We start from the raw sequence: 19,758 nt of genomic DNA, 5'->3' as shown, positions 1-19,758 counted from the left end.
CCTGGCTATTATAAACAGTGCTGTGATGAACATTGGGGTATATGTGTCTCTTTCAGATCTGGTTTCCTCGGTGTGTATGCCCAGGAGTGGGATTGCTGGGTCATATGGCAGTTCTATTTCCAGTTTTTTAAGGAATCTCCACACTGTTCTCCATAGTGGCTGTACTAGTTTGCATTCCCACCAACAGTGTAAGAGGGTTCCCTTTTCTCCACACCCTCTCCAGCATTTATTGCTTGTAGATTTTTGAATAGCAGCCATCCTGACTGGCATGTAATGGTACCTCTTTGTGGTTTTGATTTGCATTTCTTTGATAATGAGTGATGTTGAGCATCTTTTCATGTGTTTGTTAGCCATCTGTATGTCTTCTTTGGAGAAATATCTGTTCATTTTTTGATTGGGTCATTTATTTTTCTGGAATTGAGCTTCAGGAGTTGCTTGTATATTTTTGAGATTAATCCTTTGTCTGTTTCTTCATTTGCTATTATTTTCTCCCATTCTGAAGGCTGTCCTTTCACTTTGCTTATAGTTTCCTTTGTTGTACAAAAGCTTTTAAGTTTAATTAGGTCCCATTTTTTAATTTTTGCTTTTATTTCCGATATTCTGGGAGGTGGGTCATAGAGGATCTTGCTGTGATTTATGTCGGAGAGTGTTTCGCCTATGTTCCCCTCTAGGAGTTTTATACTTTCTGGTCTTACATTTGGATCTTTAATCCATTTTGAGTCTATTTTTGTATATGGTGTTAAAGGGAAGTAATTTGATATTGAAACCATTTACCTCAGATTGGGACTTGAACGCATGTGCTGGGACTTGAACCTATGTGCTGGGACTTGAACCTGACCGAAAGCCTGCTTGGGACTTGAACTCACCTGGCTGGCACTCTAACCCAGCCAAAACACTCGATGCCTGGTTTCTGGACCTAATAAACTCAGGTTCTTGACGTCTCATCACAGAAACAATTCAATGATAGACACAGTGATAGGTAAGAAGTGGATTTGTTCAGATTCAGAGCAGACAAAGTGTGGGCCATCACAGAGGGTAAGTCAGGTGGCAGTGGAATGTGATTGTTGCTTTTTATAGGCTGGGTAATTTCATATGCTAATGAGTGGGAGGATTATTCCAACTATTTTGGGGAAGGAATGGAGAGAAGGGGTTTGGTTGGCCCTATGTATCACTGAAGAACAGGTTTAAATGTCAACTTTTAAATGCAAGTCAGAACCACAATGAGTTATCTCCTCACAACAGTCAGAATGGCTATCATCAAAAAATTCACAAACAATAAATGTTGGAGAGGGTGTGGAGAGAAAGGAACACTTCTATACTGTTGATGGGAATGTAAACTGGTAGAGCCACTATGAATAACATTATGGAGGTTCCTTGAAAAACTGAAAATAGGGCTACCATATGACCCTGCAATCCCACTCCTGGGCATATACCCAGAGAAAAACATGACCCGAAAGTATACATCCACCCCAATGTTCATTGCAGCACTGTTTACAATAGCCAAGACATAGAAGCAACCTAAATGTCCATCAACAGTTCAGTTCAGTTCAGTCGCTCAGTCGTGTCTGACTCTTTGCGACCCCATGGACTGCAGCTGCCAGGCTTTCCTGTCCATCACCAACTCCCAGAGTTTACTCAACTCATGTCCTTTGAGTCGGTGATGCCATCCAACCATCTCATTCTCTGTCGTCCCCTTCTCCTCCTGCCTTCAATTTTTCCCAGCATCAGGGTCTTTTCCAGTGAGTCAGTTCTTCACATCAGATGGCCAAAGTATTGGAGTTTCAGCTTCAGCATCAGTCCTTCCAATGAATATTCAGGACTGATTTCCTTTAGGATTGACTGGTTTGATCTCCTTACAGTCCAAGGGACTCTCAAGCTTCTTCTCCAATACTTCAGTTCAAAAGCATCAATTCTTCAGCATTCAGCTTTCTTTGTAGTCCAACTCTCACATCCATACATGAGTACTGGAAAAACCATAGCTTTCACTAGACAACTGTGATCCAGTCCTCTGTCTGTGAACAGATATGGCATATATATATAAACAATGGAATATTACTCAGGCATTAAAAGAATGAAATAATGCCATTTGCAGCAACATGGATAGACCTAGAGTGTCATGTTGGTGAAATCAGTCAAACAGAGAAGGAGAAATACATGGCATCCCTTATATGTGGAATCTAAAAAGTGATACAAGTGAACTTCTTTACAAAACAGAAACGGACTACCAAACTTAAAGAACTAACCAATGATTGAGGAAGAAGCAATGGGGGAAAGGGTTAATTAGGGATTTGGGAGCAGACATGTACACACTGCTATATTTAAAATGGACAACCAGCAAGGACCTACTGTATAGCACACAGAACTCTGCTCAATGTTATGTGGCATCCTGAATGGGAGGGGAGTTTAAGGGAGAATGGATAATTTGTGTGTGGCTGAGTCCCTTCACTCTTCACCTGAAACTATCACAATGTTGTTAATTGGCTATACCCCAATAGAAAATAAGATTTTAAAAAGTCACCTCTTCGAAGAGAGAATAATGGCCGGTGAAGACTGTTTAAGTAAGTTTTGTTTTATAGATTCCTCTGATGCAGGTAAGAAGTCTGGAGTTGTCACTGGTGATTAAGAATCATCCTGCCCTTCCTAGCAGAAAGAAAGAAGGCAGTTTGTTTTTTTTTTTAATGTATCTGCTTCCTTTCAATTGTCTGCAGCTCAAAACAATCCTTAGACAAAGTGGTATATTTTGGGGTATCATAATCTGAACAGCTTCAGCACCTAATAAACCCTCAATTAAATTGCAGGGAAAGATAATATGCCATCTCTTGTGGCAGCATTTGAATGTTAGATGATTGATAAAACATATTGCATTATACTTGGATCTAGTTACCTTTTAAATACCATAGAACTTAATAGAAATTTTAAGTTACTCAATCTCAAAGCCTATTAGGTAACTCTGTCTTGGCTTTTTTTTTTTTTTTTTTTTTTTGCTATGATGTATATCTCAGATTTACCTTTTAACAGCAAATAGAGAAGAGGCTATAGAAATTAGAATGTCAAATGAGATGAAAATCTTAGAAAAGATTTAAATTGGGGTAAAGAAGTTTAAGATAGTTTCAAAATATAACTATCACTTGAAACTGAAAAATTTGAGGCATCACTCAGAAAGTCACAAAATATTTACTCCAAGACTTCTGTTTTCAATGGCATTATATACAATGTTTACAACATAAATAAAATTTGAAAGTCTAAAACTCAATGATACTACAGGTGGCTTATTGGCTACTCCTAAATCTTCCTTATGTTGGACTTATCTAAATTCTAATTGAAGAATAAAACTTTATTTTTGGCCACACTGAGAAGCTTGCAGGATCTAACTTCTCTGACCTGGGATTGAACATGGACCATGGCAGGGAAAGCACCAAGTCCAAACCACTGGGAAACCAGGGAACTCCCTAAATGGAGATTTTTAAAGCAAGCCTTTCATATTTTTCTAGACAGTTATCTTCATCCTGAATGATTTCTCTCTTGATTTGGATTTTATTTTATGAAGTTTAATCTCCAGCTGCATTTTATTCTGTACCTTCACAGATATATTATTTCTAGAAGTATTTATAAATATTTTAACTAGTCACAATTTTCATGATTGAAGAGGGAGTGAAATAAGTATACTTTGAGACTTAGAAACTGACCTTTGATCTTATTGCCATAGGATGTTTGCTGCTAACTCCCTCGAGGCAACACATATTTACTGTTTATGATTGTTTTGGAAACCATACTCATTCTATTTAGACATGAAAAGTGGTTTTCACTACACTTTAATGCAATGTGGATTTTCTTTTTTTTTTAATTTATTTTGTAATTTGAAGTTTATAATGTTGTGTTGGTTTCTCCCTTACCACAACACAAATCAGCCATAATTATACATATATCCCCTCCCCATTGAGTCTCCAACTCATCCCCCAACCCCACCCCTTGAGATCATCACAGAGCACCAAGCTGGGTTCCCTGTGTTACATAGCAACTTCTCACCAGCTATCAGTTTTACGTATGGTGATACAAATATGTCGATGCTATTTTCTCCATCTGCCCCGCTCTCACCTTCCCTCACTGTGTCCACAAGTCTGTTCACTACATCTGCATCTCCATTCCTTCCCTGCAAATAGGTTTATCAATACCATTTTTCTATATTCCATATATATATACATATATAGATATATGCATTAATACACTATTTTTGTTCTTCTCTTTCTGACTTACTTCACTCTGTATAACAAGTTCTAGGTTCAATATGGATTTTCTTAATGTCACATCATAACATGAGTAACACACCACAGTTCATTTACTGATCTTCCTAAATTTTATATCAATTCATTTTATGGAGTAATTCAATTCAACTGCTTTGTCTTTCTTAGCAATATGCCTGTTGTTGGTGTTGTTTTTTAAATGTAGCATCAAATTCCACATAAACTCTGGCAGTTTATATTTTTTAAGTAAGACAAAATGAAACAAAATACACATTGGAACTGTTTTTTCTGAGATACGTCTCTAGCAAGTTTGTTTTGATTATCTTTTCCTCCTAAACTTGTTTTACCGCATTTCCAATGTTGGATTTATAGAGAACCTATGGGAAGTTTGTTTCACACTTATTTTTAAACACTTTTTAATTTTACTTTGTTTTTACACATTCTTTTAATGTCCTTTATTTAGAAGATTGTTCATTTTGATGATGAATTGTCTCATTTTCTTCCTTAAATACTTGATAGACTTTACCAGCAAAATAACCTGGACCTGAAGTTTCCTTTGTGAAAAAGTTTTTGAAAACAAATTCAATTTTTTGAATAGACATAAAGGTATTCAGATTTTATTTGTGATCTTGTACTAGTTTTGGTAAATTATGTTTTTCAAAGACCTCATTTCATTTAAGTTGTCAAATTTATTGGCATATAGGTGTTTACAAAATTACCTTTTTAATGTCTATAGGACCTGTAGTGATATCTATCCTTCTTCTGTTCCAATTATTAAGCAACCCTTGAGTCAAGGACCATCTTTAATATTCTTTTCATGTAGGAAAATAAGACCCAGTAATGAAGCATGTCACATGCTGGCTCAAGTGTCATGATTTACTGTTAACTCTGGTTTGCAATGTATTGGGCTTTCCTATGTGTATGTTTACCTGGAATATCTTACAAAGTTTTATTTAACAAAGGCTCAAAACTATCACTGGGATGAAAAGATACTAATAATGAAATCCAGATCATATATGTCTTGGATATCCTTGGCTGGAATAATTTTTTATTAAAAATACTAGTAGATAGTTCAGGCCTAGAATTGAAAGTTATAGATCCTGGCTGCTACAGATTGCAGTATTTTAAAGATCCTTTTTTTTTTTTTTTTAGGTAAAGTAGTCATTTGGTGATAAGCTGCTTGGTGTTGGTCCACAGTCATCATGATTCCAGTACCATCATGATGGTAGAGGGCTCCCATCAATTTCTTCTCTCCCTATACAAGCATGCCACACTCCCATCAAGAGACAGAGGAAAGAGCCCATTCCTTTTCTTCTTTGATTTTGGGCTAGTCTTAATGACTAGCTTGATGAATAAAATGTGATAAAAGTGATGTTCTAGAAGGTTGGAAGGTAGGTTATAAAAAGTCCTGCTTCTGTCTGGGCCTCTTGCACCACTCCTTCTTGGGGAAACGAGTTACCATGTAAGAAGGCAGATTTCTCTGAGTTTATGATGCTCTAGAAGCTATGTGAAGATGCTCCAGTCAATAGTCTGAGCCTCTGTTGTAGCCATACCTACCAAGGCACCAGACATGAAGTGAAGCACTTAAACCCTCCAGACCAGCCTATTCACCAGCTGAATTCAATACTAAGTGCCTTAAGTCAGTGACATTGGAACAGAAGTTAAGCCATACCTGAATACCTGAACAATGAAAAATTGTGAAGTACATAAAATGTTTGTTGTTTTAAACCACTAAGTTTGGGATTGTGACACAGAAGAAGATAACCAGAAAAATGACTTGTATAAATAGAGGCAAACATCTCTATTATCAGGCCTCATAAACATGGCTGTAATATTTCAGACTAGGTGAGAAAGAATCCGGAAAAATGCCACCAGCAAATCTGCGATATTAAGTAGTATACCCTAAGAAAGTTTGTTCCTCTCCACAGTGCAAGAATGAGACTATAATTTCTAAAAATTATAAAAGTTCAGTTTATTATAAAAGTTCAGCTATTTCAGTTTAAGGTGATTGACACTTTCTGGTCTTCAGTTAATTCTGACTTATTTTTACATTCAAGGTGCTATAATGAACAGGATAGTCTATTCAGTATTATCTTGAAGAGAAAATAAAAGCATCTTCCTGTATAAGGAAATGTTTGAGTAGCAATGCAAGGATGAGCTGTGAGGCTGTGGCTGGTAAACGTACTAAGCTAGCTCAGATTTTAGAATGCTTTGTAACATATCTTCTGATTGAATGGATGAATCTGTGTTAGCGCATTTGCTTCTGAAAGAATCTCTCTTGCTGTTGTTTAGTTGCTAAGTCATGTCTGCCTGTTTGCAATGCCATGGACTAGAGCACTCCAGGCTTCTCTGTCCTTCACTATCTCCTGGAGTTTGCCCAGATTCATATCCATTAAGTGAGTGATGCTATCTAATTATCTCATCCTCTGCTATCCCCTTCTGCTTTTGCCTTCAATCTTTTCCAGCATCAGTGTCTTCCAATAAGTCAGCTGTTCCCATCAGGTGGCCAAAAAATTGGAGCTTCAGCCTCAGCATCAATTCTTTCAATGAATCTTCAGGGTTAATTTCCTTTAGGATTGACTGGTTTGGTCTCCTTGCTGTCAAAGGGACTCTCAAGAGTCTTCTCCAGCACCACAATTCAAAAGCATCAATTCTTTAGCACTCAGCCTTCTTTATGGTTCAGCTCTCACATCCATACATAACTACCGAAAAACCATAGCTTTGACTATGCGAGCCTATGTTGACAAAGTGATGTCTTTGCTTTTTGATATGCTATCTAGGTTGATCATAACTTTTCTTCCAAGGAGCAAGCGTCTTTTAATTTCATGGCTGCAGTCACCATCCACAGTGATTTTAGAGTCCAAGAAAAGAAAACCTGTCACTGTTTCCACTTTTTCCCCTTCTATTTGCCATGAAGTGATGGGACCAGATGCCATGATCTTAGTTTTTTGAATGCTGAGTTTCAAGCCAACTTTTTCATTCTCCTCTTTCACCCTCACCAAGAGGATTTTAGTTCCTTTTCACTTTCTGCCTTTAGGGTGGCATCATCTGCATATCTGAGGTTGTTGATATTTCTCCCCGTAATCTTGATTCCAGATTATGATTAATCATTTCACATGATGCACTCCAAATATTAAGTTAAATAAACAGGGTGACAGTATCCAGCCTTTTCATACTCCTTTCCCCATTTTGAACCAGTCTGTTGTTCAATGTGAGGTTCTAACCTTTGCTTCTTAACCCAAATACAGGTTTCTCTGGAGACAGTTAAGATGGTCTGGTATTCCTATATCTTAAAGAATTTTCCACAGTTTGTTGTGATCCACGCAGTCAAAGTCTTTCATGTGGCCAATGAAGCAGAAGAACGTGTTTTTCTGGAATTCTCTTGCTTTCTCTATAATCCAATGAATGTTGGCAATATGATCTCTGGTTCCTCTGCCTTTCTCAATACAGCTTGTACATCTAGAAGTTCTTGGTTCACATACTGCTGAAGCCCTGCTTGAAGGATTTTGAGCATAACCTTAATTTAGCATGCAAAATGAGCCCAATTGTTTGGTAGTTTGAACATTCTTTGGCACTGCCCTTCTTTGGCACTGCCCTTCTTTGGCATTGGAATAAATGACCTTTTCCAGTTTAAAAGGCTTTATGTTGGATACATGTGGAGCCTTCTGCAACTTAAAAGTTACTCTGAGCTTTGCAAGCTGCTTTAGCCGAGAGGATCATAAGCAATGCAACAAAGATGAACATACAAACAAAAATGAGTGCTAAGTTTAATCAAATCTCTAGTGCTTTGAAAAGAACATCCTGGATCATAAATTACTTTTAGTAAAAGCCTAATACCTTATTTGGTTTGTTGAGAACTTAATTGAAAACTGTATGTAAAAGTAATTGAATATGTTTATTGTGAGATTTTAATCTTCCTTTTTATTCTTTTTTTTCCCATTTATTTTTATTAGTTGGAGGCTTATTCTTTAATGAAGAATAATTGTATAGCAACAGAAAACACAGTCACAATCTAAAGTCATTGATTCCTTTCTTGCTCAAGCAAGATCATTCTCATTAAACAAAAATAGTGTAGAGAAATAGTTTCCATTAAAGAACCATCTCCTTGGGGCATATTAAAAATCACTCTGAGCCTCATATGGATGCCATGCTTCTAAAAAGTGAGCTCTTTTCATTTAGCTTTACAGTGGTACTATCCAAATTGCTCAGATTAATGAAGAAAATAAAATGGTGCTTATATGCCCACTGAAAGGAAACTGAGTTGCATGAGTTAAACTTCCAGTCTTCTGAATATTAGCTCAGAAGGTCAATTTTTTAAATCTTTTCTATGGTTTTAACAAAAGTCATTGGCTACAGAGCAGACTTTTTAAAGAAAATGGCTTATAAACAAGTTACTTCTATCCAAAAGCTCGAAATCTATATGAATTCATAAATCAGTTAATAACAATGACCATTTTAAAAAGTGTTGATTTTTCTGGATACACAAAGTCCCTTGTCAATAGTAGAGTGGTTTGTATTTAGCAACCATTGTTGGAAAAATGATAGAAAAGCTATTTTATCCCTTGAGGTTACTAAGATATAAAGATATTTTACCCATTGAACAAACCAAATTGCTTTGTGACATAATTACATTGTAATTCAATAAAAACTTTAATTTAAAAGCTATTCTTTTTAGTTATTTAGGTATATATCAAAAAGTATATTGTGGATTATTTGTATTCATTGCAAAAACCTTGCTTAGCTCTGGAGGACTCATTAATTCATCCATTCCTTTATTAACAGATACTCGATGAGCATATATTGCTGTGAACTATTCTGTATTCTGTGTTTGCCACAGTAAACAAACCAGAAAAACAATCCCTCCCTTTTTAAGGCTTACATTCAATCCAAAGAGAGAAGAACAAACTAGTGGTTATCAGTGGGGAGCTGGGGAGGGGGAAAGGAGTGGGAGGTACAAACCATTGGATGTAAGACAAACCCAAGGATGTATTTAACAAAACAGTGAATATAGCCAATATTTTGTAATAACTGCAAATAGAAATAAATCTTTAAAATTATGTAAAAATTTAAAAACTTTTATAAGTAAAGTGAAAGTGAAGTCGCTCAGTCATGTCCGACTCTTTGCAACCCCATGGACTGTATAGCCTACCAGGTTCCGCCATCCATGGGATTTTCCAGGCAAAAATACTGGAGTGGGTTGTCATTTCCTTCTCCAGGAGATCTTCCTGACCCAGGGATTGAACCCGGGTCTCCCGCATTGTAGGCAGACGCTTTACTGTCTGAACCACCAAGGAAGTCTTATAAGTAAAATATCTTTTTAATTTAAAAAAACTTTCAAAAACCATGGAAATATCCGGAGAGAGAATATTACAGGCAGGAACAGCAAGTCTAAAATCCTGAGGCTGGAACTTGATGGGTAAATTCAAGGAATAACAGAAGATCAGTGAGATTGACCTTGAGAAGAATGGTTGGAAATGACATTGGAGAGATGGCCAATACCTTTGGATTTTATTCTGTGATGAGACACCTTTAAAAAATTCTGAGCAGAGAAATAAGGATTCCTTTCAGTACAGTTCCGTCACTCAAGTCATGTCTGACTCACTGTGACCCCATGGACTGCAGCACGCCAGGCCTCCCTGTCCATCACCAACTCCCGGAGTTTACTCAAACTCATGTGCATTGAGTCGGTGATGCCATCCAACCATCTCATCCTCTGTTGTCCCCTTCTCCTCCTGCCTTCAATCTTTCCCAGCATCAGGGTCTTTTCAAATGAGTCAGTTCTTCACATCAGGTAGCCAAAGTATTGGAGCTTCAGCTTCAGCAACAATCCTTCCAATGAACACCCAGGACTGATCTCCTTTAGGATGGACTGGGTGGATCTCCTTGCAGGCTAAAGGACTCGCAAGTCTTCTCTAACACCACAGTTCAAAAGCATCAACTCTTCATTGCTCAGCTTTCTTTATAGTCCAACTCTCATATCTATACATGACTACTGGAAAAATCCATAGCCTTGATTAGATGGACTTTGTTGACAAAGTAATGTCGCGGTTTTTTAATATGCTATCTAGGCTGGTCATAACTTTCCTGCCAAGTAGTAAGCATCTTTTAATTCCATGGCTGCAATCACCATCTGCAGTGATTTTAAAGCCCCCCCAAAATAAAGTCTCGCACTGTTTTCACTGTTTCCCCATCTATTTGCCATGAAGTGATGGAACCAGATGACATGATCTTAGTTTTCTGAATGTTGAGTTTTAAGCCAACTTTTTCACTCTCCTCTTTCACTTTCATCAAGAGGCTCTTTAGTTCTTGTTTGCTTTCTGCCATAAGGGTGGTGGCATCTGCATATCTGAGGTTACTGATATTTCTGTCAGCAATCTTGATTCTAGCTTGTGCTTCATCCAGCCCAGAGTTTCTCATGATGTACTCTGCATGTAAGTTAAATAAGGAAGTTAAATACAGCCTTGATGTACTCCTTTTCCTATTTGGAACCAGTCTGTTGTTCCATGTCCAATTCTAACTGTTGCATCCTGACCTGCATACAGATTTCTCAAGAGGCAGGTCAGATGGTCTGGTATTCCCATCTCTTGAAGAATTTTCCACGGTTCATTGTGATGCATACAGCCAAAGGCTCTGGCACAGCCAATAAAGCAGAAATAGATGCTTTTCCGGAAGTCTCTTGCTTTGTTGATGATCCAGTGGATGTTGGCAATTTGATCTCTGGTTCCTCTGCCTTTTCTAAAATCAACTTGAACATCTGGAAGTTCACGGTTCACGTATTGTTGAAGTCTGGCTTGGAGAAGAGCATTACTTTGCTAGCATGTGAGATGAGTGCAATTGTGTGGTAGTTTGAGTATTCTTTGACAAAGAAGAAAAAACAAAGATTCCTTCACCTGCTCCTAAAATGGCAATAGGGGCAAGTAAGAAAGCCCTGAGAACAGTTAGGAGCAGTTAGAAGACTATGCCTTGGATTAGGATGTATGCTGGATATTTTCTGTTTGTATCTCCAGATCCCTTTCAATCCTTCATGTATTTTGTGCCCAAAAGGCTGGTTTGATTCAGTCAGTAGGAGACACAGGCGGAAACTGGAGAGCAGGAGGAGAGTGAGTACGGTTCTTATTCCCCAGATTCACTCCCTCAAAGTCACAGGAGTTGGGCTGTTGTTCTACCATAGCTCTTCCCAGGCAGCCCTCTCCAAATATCTGCTCTCTCCCGGTTCTGTAACATCTCCCTGCAGTCGCCCCTTTAGACTATAGTGATAGGGTTCTGCACTGCTGCTAAGTCCAAGATTTTATACAAACCCTTGTGGCATTTCCTAAATTCTACTCATATCTTTAAAGTCTTTTCAATATATACTCCTCAAATTACCTGATTTTAAGGCGCCACGTATTTATGGCTGGGCCCTGAATGGCACAGGATAATAGTGAGGATTTTGAACTGGGGTGTTGGAGAAGACTCTTGAGAGCCCCTTTGACTGCAAGGGGATCAAAGCAGTCAATCCTAAAGGAAATCAATCCTGAAGATTCATTGGAAGAACTGATGCTGAAGATGAAACTCCAATACTTTGGCCACCTGATGGGAAGAACTGACTCATTAGAAAAGACCCTGAAGCTGGGAAACATTGAAGGCAGGAGAAGAAGGAGATGAAAGAGGATGAAATGTTAGAAGTGTTAGGTAGTCACAATAGGATAAAGGAGTCCAAAATTGTGGTGGCTAGAAGACAAAAAGGGAAAAGCCAGCGAAAATAGAACAAAGGAAGGTCTAAGGACAGGAGTGAGGACCTCAGGTAAAACAAACAGCCCTCCTGGCTAGCCCAATTTACATAGGGCAGGCCCGGGGGGAGAGACAAATGTAAAAAAAGAGGAAGCCTAAAAGGATTGAAGCCTCTCTTCTCTAGTCTTTTGGGTTGACCCGCCCTCACTCCTCCAGGGTGTAATATCCTTTGTTTTTCCTAATAAAACTGAGCTTAACAGGGATTCCTCCGATGCTTCAAATTTTTGCTGTGGTGAGACAGAACAGAGAAAATTACACACTCCCCCAACAGATGGCATCACCAACTCAATGGATATGAGTTTGAGCAAGCTCTGGGAGTTGGTGATGGACAGGGAAGCCTGGCGTGCTGCAGTCCATGGGGCTGCAAAGAGTCAGACATGACGGAGCTGCTGAGCTGAGCTGAACTGAATAATGAGGATGATAAGAAGTAGTTGGATTCAGGGTATATTTTCACAGGATCCACTGAAAGACTAGATGTTTGCACACAGCAATGAGATATGGAGAAGGGATCCAACTCTCTTTTCCCTACTTAATAATACGGAGGTCTTCTAAGTGGAAACATATACTTCTCGCTGTTTTTAGTTAATTCATAAAATTCCTGCATTGACAGGCACATTTTTTTTAAGAACCAACATATAATAGAATTACTATACCAAGAAATGTATACCTTTAAAGCTTATTTTATTATCTCCAAATTGCACTCCAAAAAGCAGTACTAATAAAGCCTTCTAACAATGCTGACTTTCACCTTCATCATCAAGAGACTTTTATTAAACTTCAAAAAAACCTTATGACAAAAACTTGTGTTATCTTATTTGCTTTTACTTGAATGCTAGTGTTGTTACCAAGTCCAAGCTTGCTCTGCTTGCTCCACTACAGGCCAATGAATCCAAGAGACTGAGATGTTGGGGCAAGGAATATGACTTTATTCCTAAAGCTGGCTGAAGAAGACGGCAGACTAATGTCTCAGAGTAACCATCTTGTCAGGGTCTGGATGCCAGTTTCTTCTATAGAGTCAGAGAGAGAAGATATGAGGAACTAAAGTCAAAAGGCAGCCTACAGAGGGAGAGGGAGTAGGCAGGTAAAGTGAAAGAGTCTTAACTTTTCCAAAACATCTCTAGGATTGGAAGAAGTCAGTTAATCTCTTCTTTCTGTTGTAGCTATTCACAGGTGGACAGAGTCAGATTATCTCTCCACGAGCTGAACAAAGGCACTTCTGTTTACAGTCAGGCTGAGGGGCAGAGTCCTCTGAGGCAGACTGTTATGTATGTTTATAATAACAAAAGCAATGAAAACTAAGTCAAAGAAACAGTTTCAACATAGAGTCAGAATTTACTTCTCTGCAACGGTGATAGTGAACATATTTTCATGATAGTTAGCCAGTGTTTGAGGAGGAATAGGATGACACATAGGTTCAAAATACTTTGGCACAAAATACTTATAAACAAAGAGAAAAAAGAACTTCACAGTGAGGAATTCTGACACTACCTTTATTAAGTGATCAAAGTGAATATCATCACAAATGGGACAAATTAATATTAAGAACCACCTCATGAGATATAATGAGAAAACATCACTTCTGTGATATTACTACCAAAGATAGGTAATCTGAATCTAATATAATCATCATCTTCAAATCCTAAAAGATGCTGCTGTGAAGGTGCTGCACTCAATATGCCAGCAAATATGGAAAACTAAACAGTGGCCACAGGACTGGAAGAGGTCAGCTTTCTTTTTTTTTTTTTTTGAATTTTATTTTTTTTTCCATTTATTTTTATTAGTTGGAGGCTAATTACTTTACATCATTACAGTAGTTTTTGTCATACATTGAAATGAATTAGCCATGGATTTACGTGTATTCCCCATCCCAGTCCCCCCTCCCACCTCCCTCTCCACCCGATCCCTCTGGGTCTTCCCAGTGCGCCAGGCCCGAGCACTTGTCTCATGCACCCAACCTGGGCTGGTGATCTGTTTCACCCTAGATAATATACATGTTTCAATGCTGTTCTCTTGAAACATCCCACCCTCGCCTTCTCCCACAGAGTCCACAAGTCTGTTCTATACATCTGAGTCTCTTTTTCTGTTTTGCATATAGGGTTATCGTTACCATCTTTCTAAATTCCATATATATGTGTTAGTATACTGTAATGGTCTTTATCTTTCTGGCTTACTTCGCTCTGTATAATGGGCTCCAGTTTCATCCATCTCATTAGAACATTTCTCCAAGGAAGACATACCCACGGCTAACAAACACATGAAAAGATGCTCAACATCACTCATTATCAGAGAAATGCAAATCAAAACCACAATGAGGTACCATTATACGCCAGTCAGGATGGCTGCTATCCAAAAGTCTACAAGCAATAAATGCTGGAGAGGGTGTGGAGAAAAGGGAACCCTCTTACACTGTTGGTGGGAATGCAAATTAGTACAGCCACTATGGAAAACAGTGTGGAGATTTCTTAAAAAACTGGAAATAGAACTGCCATATGACCCAGCAATCCCACTTCTGGGCATACACACCAAGGAAACCAGATCTGAAAGAGACACGTGCACCCCAATGTTCATCGCAGCATTGTTTATAATAGCCAGGACATGGAAGCAACCTAGATGCCCATCAGCAGACGAATGGATGAGGAAGCTGTGGTACATATACACCATGGAATATTACTCAGCCATTAAAAAGAATTCATTTGAATCAGTTCTAAAGAGGTCAGCTTTCATTACAATCCCAAAGAAAGGCAATGCCAAAAAATGCTCAAAATACCACACAATTGCACTCATCTCACATGCTAGCAAAGTAATGCTCAAAATTCTCCAAGTCAGGTTTCAACAGTATGTGAACCATGAACTTCCAGATGTTCAAGCTGGATTTAGAAAAGGCAGAGAAACCAGAGATCAAATTGCCAACATCTGCTGGATCATTGAAAAAGCAACAGAGTTCCAGGAAAACATCTACTTCTGCTTTATCAACTACGCCAAAACCTTTGACTGTGTGGATCACAACAAACTGGAAAATTCTTCAAGAGATGGTAATACCAGACCACCTGACCTGCCTACTGAGAAACCTGTATGCAGGTCAAGAAGTAACAGTCAGAATTGGACATGGAAAAACAGACTGGTTCCAATATACGTCAAGGCTGTATATTGTCACCCTGCTTATTTAACTTATATGCAGAGTACATCATGAGAAATGGTGGGCTGGATAAAGCAAAAGCTAGAATAAAGATTGCCAGGAGAAATATCAATAACCCCAGATATGCAGATGACACCACCCTTACGGCAGAAAGACTAAAGAGCTTCCTGATGAAAGTGAAAGAGGAGAGTGGCTTAAAACTCAGCATTCAGAAAACGAAGATCATGGCATCCAGTCCCATCACTTCATGGCAAATAGATGGGGAAACAATGGAAACAGAGACAGACATTATTGGGGGGGGGGGGCTCTAAAATCACTGCAGATGGTGACTGCAGCCATGAAATTAAAGACACTGGGTCCTTGGCAAGAAAGTAATGACCATCCTAGACAGCATGTTAAAAAGCAGAGACATTACTTTACCAACAAAGGTCTGTCTAGTCAAAGCTATGGTTTTTCCAGTAGTCGTGTATGGATATGAGAGTTGGACTATAAAGAAAGCTGAGCACCAAAGAACTGATGCTTTTGAACTGTGGTGTTGGAGAAGACTCTTGAGAGTCCTTAGGACTGCAAGGAGATCCAACCAGTCCATCCTAAAGGAAATCAGTCCTGAGGGTACATTGGAAGGACTGATATTGAAGCTGAAACTCCAATACTTTGGCCACCTGATGTGAAGAACTGACTCATTGGAATAGACCCTGAATCTGGGAAAGACTGAAGACAGGAGTAGAAGGGTACATCAGAGGATGAGATGATTGGATGGTATCACCAACCTGATGGACATGAGCTTGAGCAAGGTCCGGGAGTTGGTGATAGACAGGGAAGTCTGGTGTGCTGCAAGTCCATGAAGTCACAAGAGTCGGACATGACTGAGAGACTGAACTGGACTAAATCATGAGACAAATGCAAACTGAGGGGCAAATTACAAAAAAATTCTTGTTTGTCTTAAGTTCATGGAAGGCAAGGAAAAACTGAAGAACTGCTCCAGATTGAAAGAGACTGAAGATATATGATAATTAAAGGGGATCTGTGGATTAGATTGTAATAATGAATCAACATCAATTTTCTGATTTTGTATTAAGGTTGTATAATGACTTATGGGAGATAAAAGTCTCATTTGTGGGAAATTCACACTAAAATATTAGGAAGATGGGGCATCAAGTCAGCAGCTTACCCTGAAATGGTTCAGAAAAAGAAGCTATTTGTGTTCTATTTATAACTTCTGAGAATGCCTGAGATTATTAAAACAACACAAAACAAGCTTTCACATCAATAATCCTCATGAGCACTTCTCTTTTCTTGGCACCCAGTGGACACCACACATTCAACCTTGGGCCAGAGAGGATAAAATTAATTTGCTTTCTCTTTCCTAGTTTTTTTTTAATTTTTGGTTGATATAGGTTTCAGCCATTATAAATCATATAGCATTGAATTTGGAGAAATACTTCATCACACTATTTACAAGTCAGAAGAATAAAGTTTCCCTGAGCTAATCAAAGGCTGTCATTGAAAGGGAAGGTCAGTAAGATACTTTTCCTCATATGCTCCAACCTTTTCAGGATTTAAGATGTAGGGAATATTCCTGAAATCCTGTGTTAAAGACATTCAAATACTACGCAAATTGCAGTGATTAAAAAATAATAATAGGTCACCTAAATCTCAATCCTGTATAAAAAACAACTGTGTATTCTACAAATTATTTGCAAGAATCAACATAATATGGGTTCAAAAATTAGTTGCAGCTAATGGTTGTGAGACCTGGACCATAAAGAAGGCAGAACACCAAACTTGATGCCTTTGAACTGTGAGGCTGGAGAAGAGTCCCGAAAGTCCCTTGGACAGCAAGGAGATCAAACCAGTCAATCTTAAAGGAGATCAGCCCTGATTATTCACTGGAAGGACTGATGCTGAAGCTGAAGCTCCAGTATTTTGGTTATCTTATGCAAGCAATTTGTTGGAAAAGTCCCTGATTCTGGGAAAGATTTAGGGCAGAAGAAAGGGCATCAGAGGATGAGAGGGCTGGACAGCATCACCGATGCAATGAGCATGAACTTGGGCAAACTCTGGGAGATAGTGAGGGACCTGGAGGCCTGGCATGCTGAAGTCCATGGTGTGGCAGAGTTGGACACGACTGGGCGACTGAACAACAACAGCAACTGTTATTGAAATAAAGCATGAAAATCTCCATGACCTAAGTCCAAATATTTGCTTTCAGTATTATTTTTGCTCTTATAGCTAAAGAGTTATATTTTAATAATATCTTCTCAGTCAACTTCCCACAGGAAAAGTTACTCTGCAATATCCCTTTCAATAATAAAAAATAAAAAACCCTGAGAATCTAGCATGGTTTCAAAAGCCATATAAAACTGTTATTTCATTTTCTTTTTTTTCTCAGCCCCATCCCCTTTTTAAAAATAAATTAAGCTTCAAACTCAAGTAACAAAGCTTTGAAAAGCAGATACAAATTGTTACTTTTGGCTGCCATCTAGTGTCAAAATAAAGAACATGTTTGTCTTTTCCTTTTGAAAAATTTTGTATTGATAGTATTTTTTAAATGACATAAATTAAAAGCTAATACTATGATTAAAACATTTTTAAAATAAAAATTAAATATATTTAAGGTATATAACATGCAATTTGATATATATATATACATAGTGAAATGATTACTAGTGAAATCAAGCTAGTATTAATATCATAGTTACCGTGTTTTGGGTGTGGCAAGTACACCTGAAATTTACACTCAGCATATTTCCACTGTTCAATACAGTATTAAGTATAGTCATCATACCTGTGCCTTGGACCTCTAAACTTATTCATACTCACATAACTTCAAATATGTACCCTCTGACCAACATCTCTATTTTCCCCACCATCCTAGTCCCTGTAAATGTGAAGTGAAGTGAAGTGAAGTCGCTCAGTCGTGTCCGACTCTTTGTGACCCCATGGACTGTAGCCCATCAGGCTTCTCCATCCATGGAGTTTTCCAGGCAAGAATACTGGAGTGGGCTGCCGTTTCCTTCTCCAGGGGATCTTCCCAACCCAGGGATCGAACCCAGGTCTCCTTCATTGCAGGCAGACACTTTAACCCTCTGAGCCACCAAGGAAATGTACACACATATAAATATATATATATATATATACATATATATATATGATACATCTTTATCCATTCATATGTTGATGGACACTTAGGTTGTTTTATATCTTGACTGTCACTGAATAATGCTGCAATGAGCATGGGAGTACAAATACCTCTTTAAGATCTTGTTTTCAGTTTCTTTAGATATTAAAAATCAGTAATTAGATTGATGCATCCAATAGTTCCATTTTTATTTTTGAGGAAACTGCATACTATTTTCCATAGTGGATATGTCAATTTACATTCCCTTCAACAATGCACAAGAGTTCTTTTTTCTCGACATCCTTAACATTTGTTATTCTTTTTTTGTTAAAGCCATTCTAACAGTGTGAGGCAATATTTAATTATGTTTTTGGTTTCATTTCCCTGATAATTAGTGATGTTGAGAACTGTTCATATAACTGTTAGTCATTTGTATGTCTCCTTTGGAAAAATGTCTGTTTACTTCTGTTCATTTTTTAATTGAATTGTTTAAGTTTTTGCTGTTGAGCTGTGTGAGTAATTTGCAGATTTTGGATATCTACCCCTTAGTAGATATATATAAATATAGGCAAATATTTTCTTCATCCTGAAAGTTTTCATCTTATTGCTGGTTTCTTTCTCAGTACAGAAGCTTTCTGGTTTCGATGAAGTCCCACTTGTTTATTTTTGCTTCTATTGCTTCTGCCTTTGGTGACAAATCCAAAAAAATTTTTGCCTAGACCTCTGTCAAGCATCTTGCTCCTTATGTTTTCTTCTAAAAGTTTTACAGTTTCAGATCTTGAATCCGTCTTTAATTCATTTTGAGTTTATTTTTGCACATGGTACAATATAAGCATCCCATTTCATTCTTTTGCATGTGGTTTTTTTTCAGTTTTCCCAGCAACATTTATTGAGGAAACTATTCTCTCTCCACTGTATATTCTTGGCACCTTGACTATATATGCACTGGTTTATTTGGGGGCTCTTGATTCTCCTCCATTGATCTATGTGTCTGTTTTTATGTCCTTATTACAACGGGCATACTTTTTGATTGCTATTTCTTTTACAATGTGTCTCGTGTTGAAGCCTCCATCAGGTACAGTTTGACATTGGGGCTCAACTCCTATCTCTGGAAGTTCCATTCAACATGTATATCCCTCCAGGAAATAGAACTTGCTCATATTTCTGAGTTTTATTTTGGTAAATGCCTGGCATTCTGGTTCTATCACAGAAATGGAACTATGATCAGCCATGCCCAAGACCAAAATCCTTCTCAGGTTCCCTGGCCAAGGCCCGGTTTCTGGTATCTGTAGATGCTCTTTGGCCGTCTGAGATTTTGCAGCTTGATTGAAGTGAATCCATCATTGCCATGCCCCTTTACTACAGGGTTTTTGTTGCTAACTCTTTTCAAAGTGCTTTAGTCAGCTACTATTCCAAGCACGGGGCTCCCCTCATAGCTCAGCTGAAAAAGAATTCGCCTGAAATGCAGGAGATCCTGGTTCGATTCCTGG

The sequence above is a fragment of the Odocoileus virginianus genome, chromosome 1, assembly GCF_023699985.2.
Source record: "Odocoileus virginianus isolate 20LAN1187 ecotype Illinois chromosome 1, Ovbor_1.2, whole genome shotgun sequence".
Classification (NCBI taxonomy): Eukaryota; Metazoa; Chordata; class Mammalia; order Artiodactyla; family Cervidae; genus Odocoileus; species Odocoileus virginianus.
Note: the sequence above shows the minus strand (reverse complement) of the source record.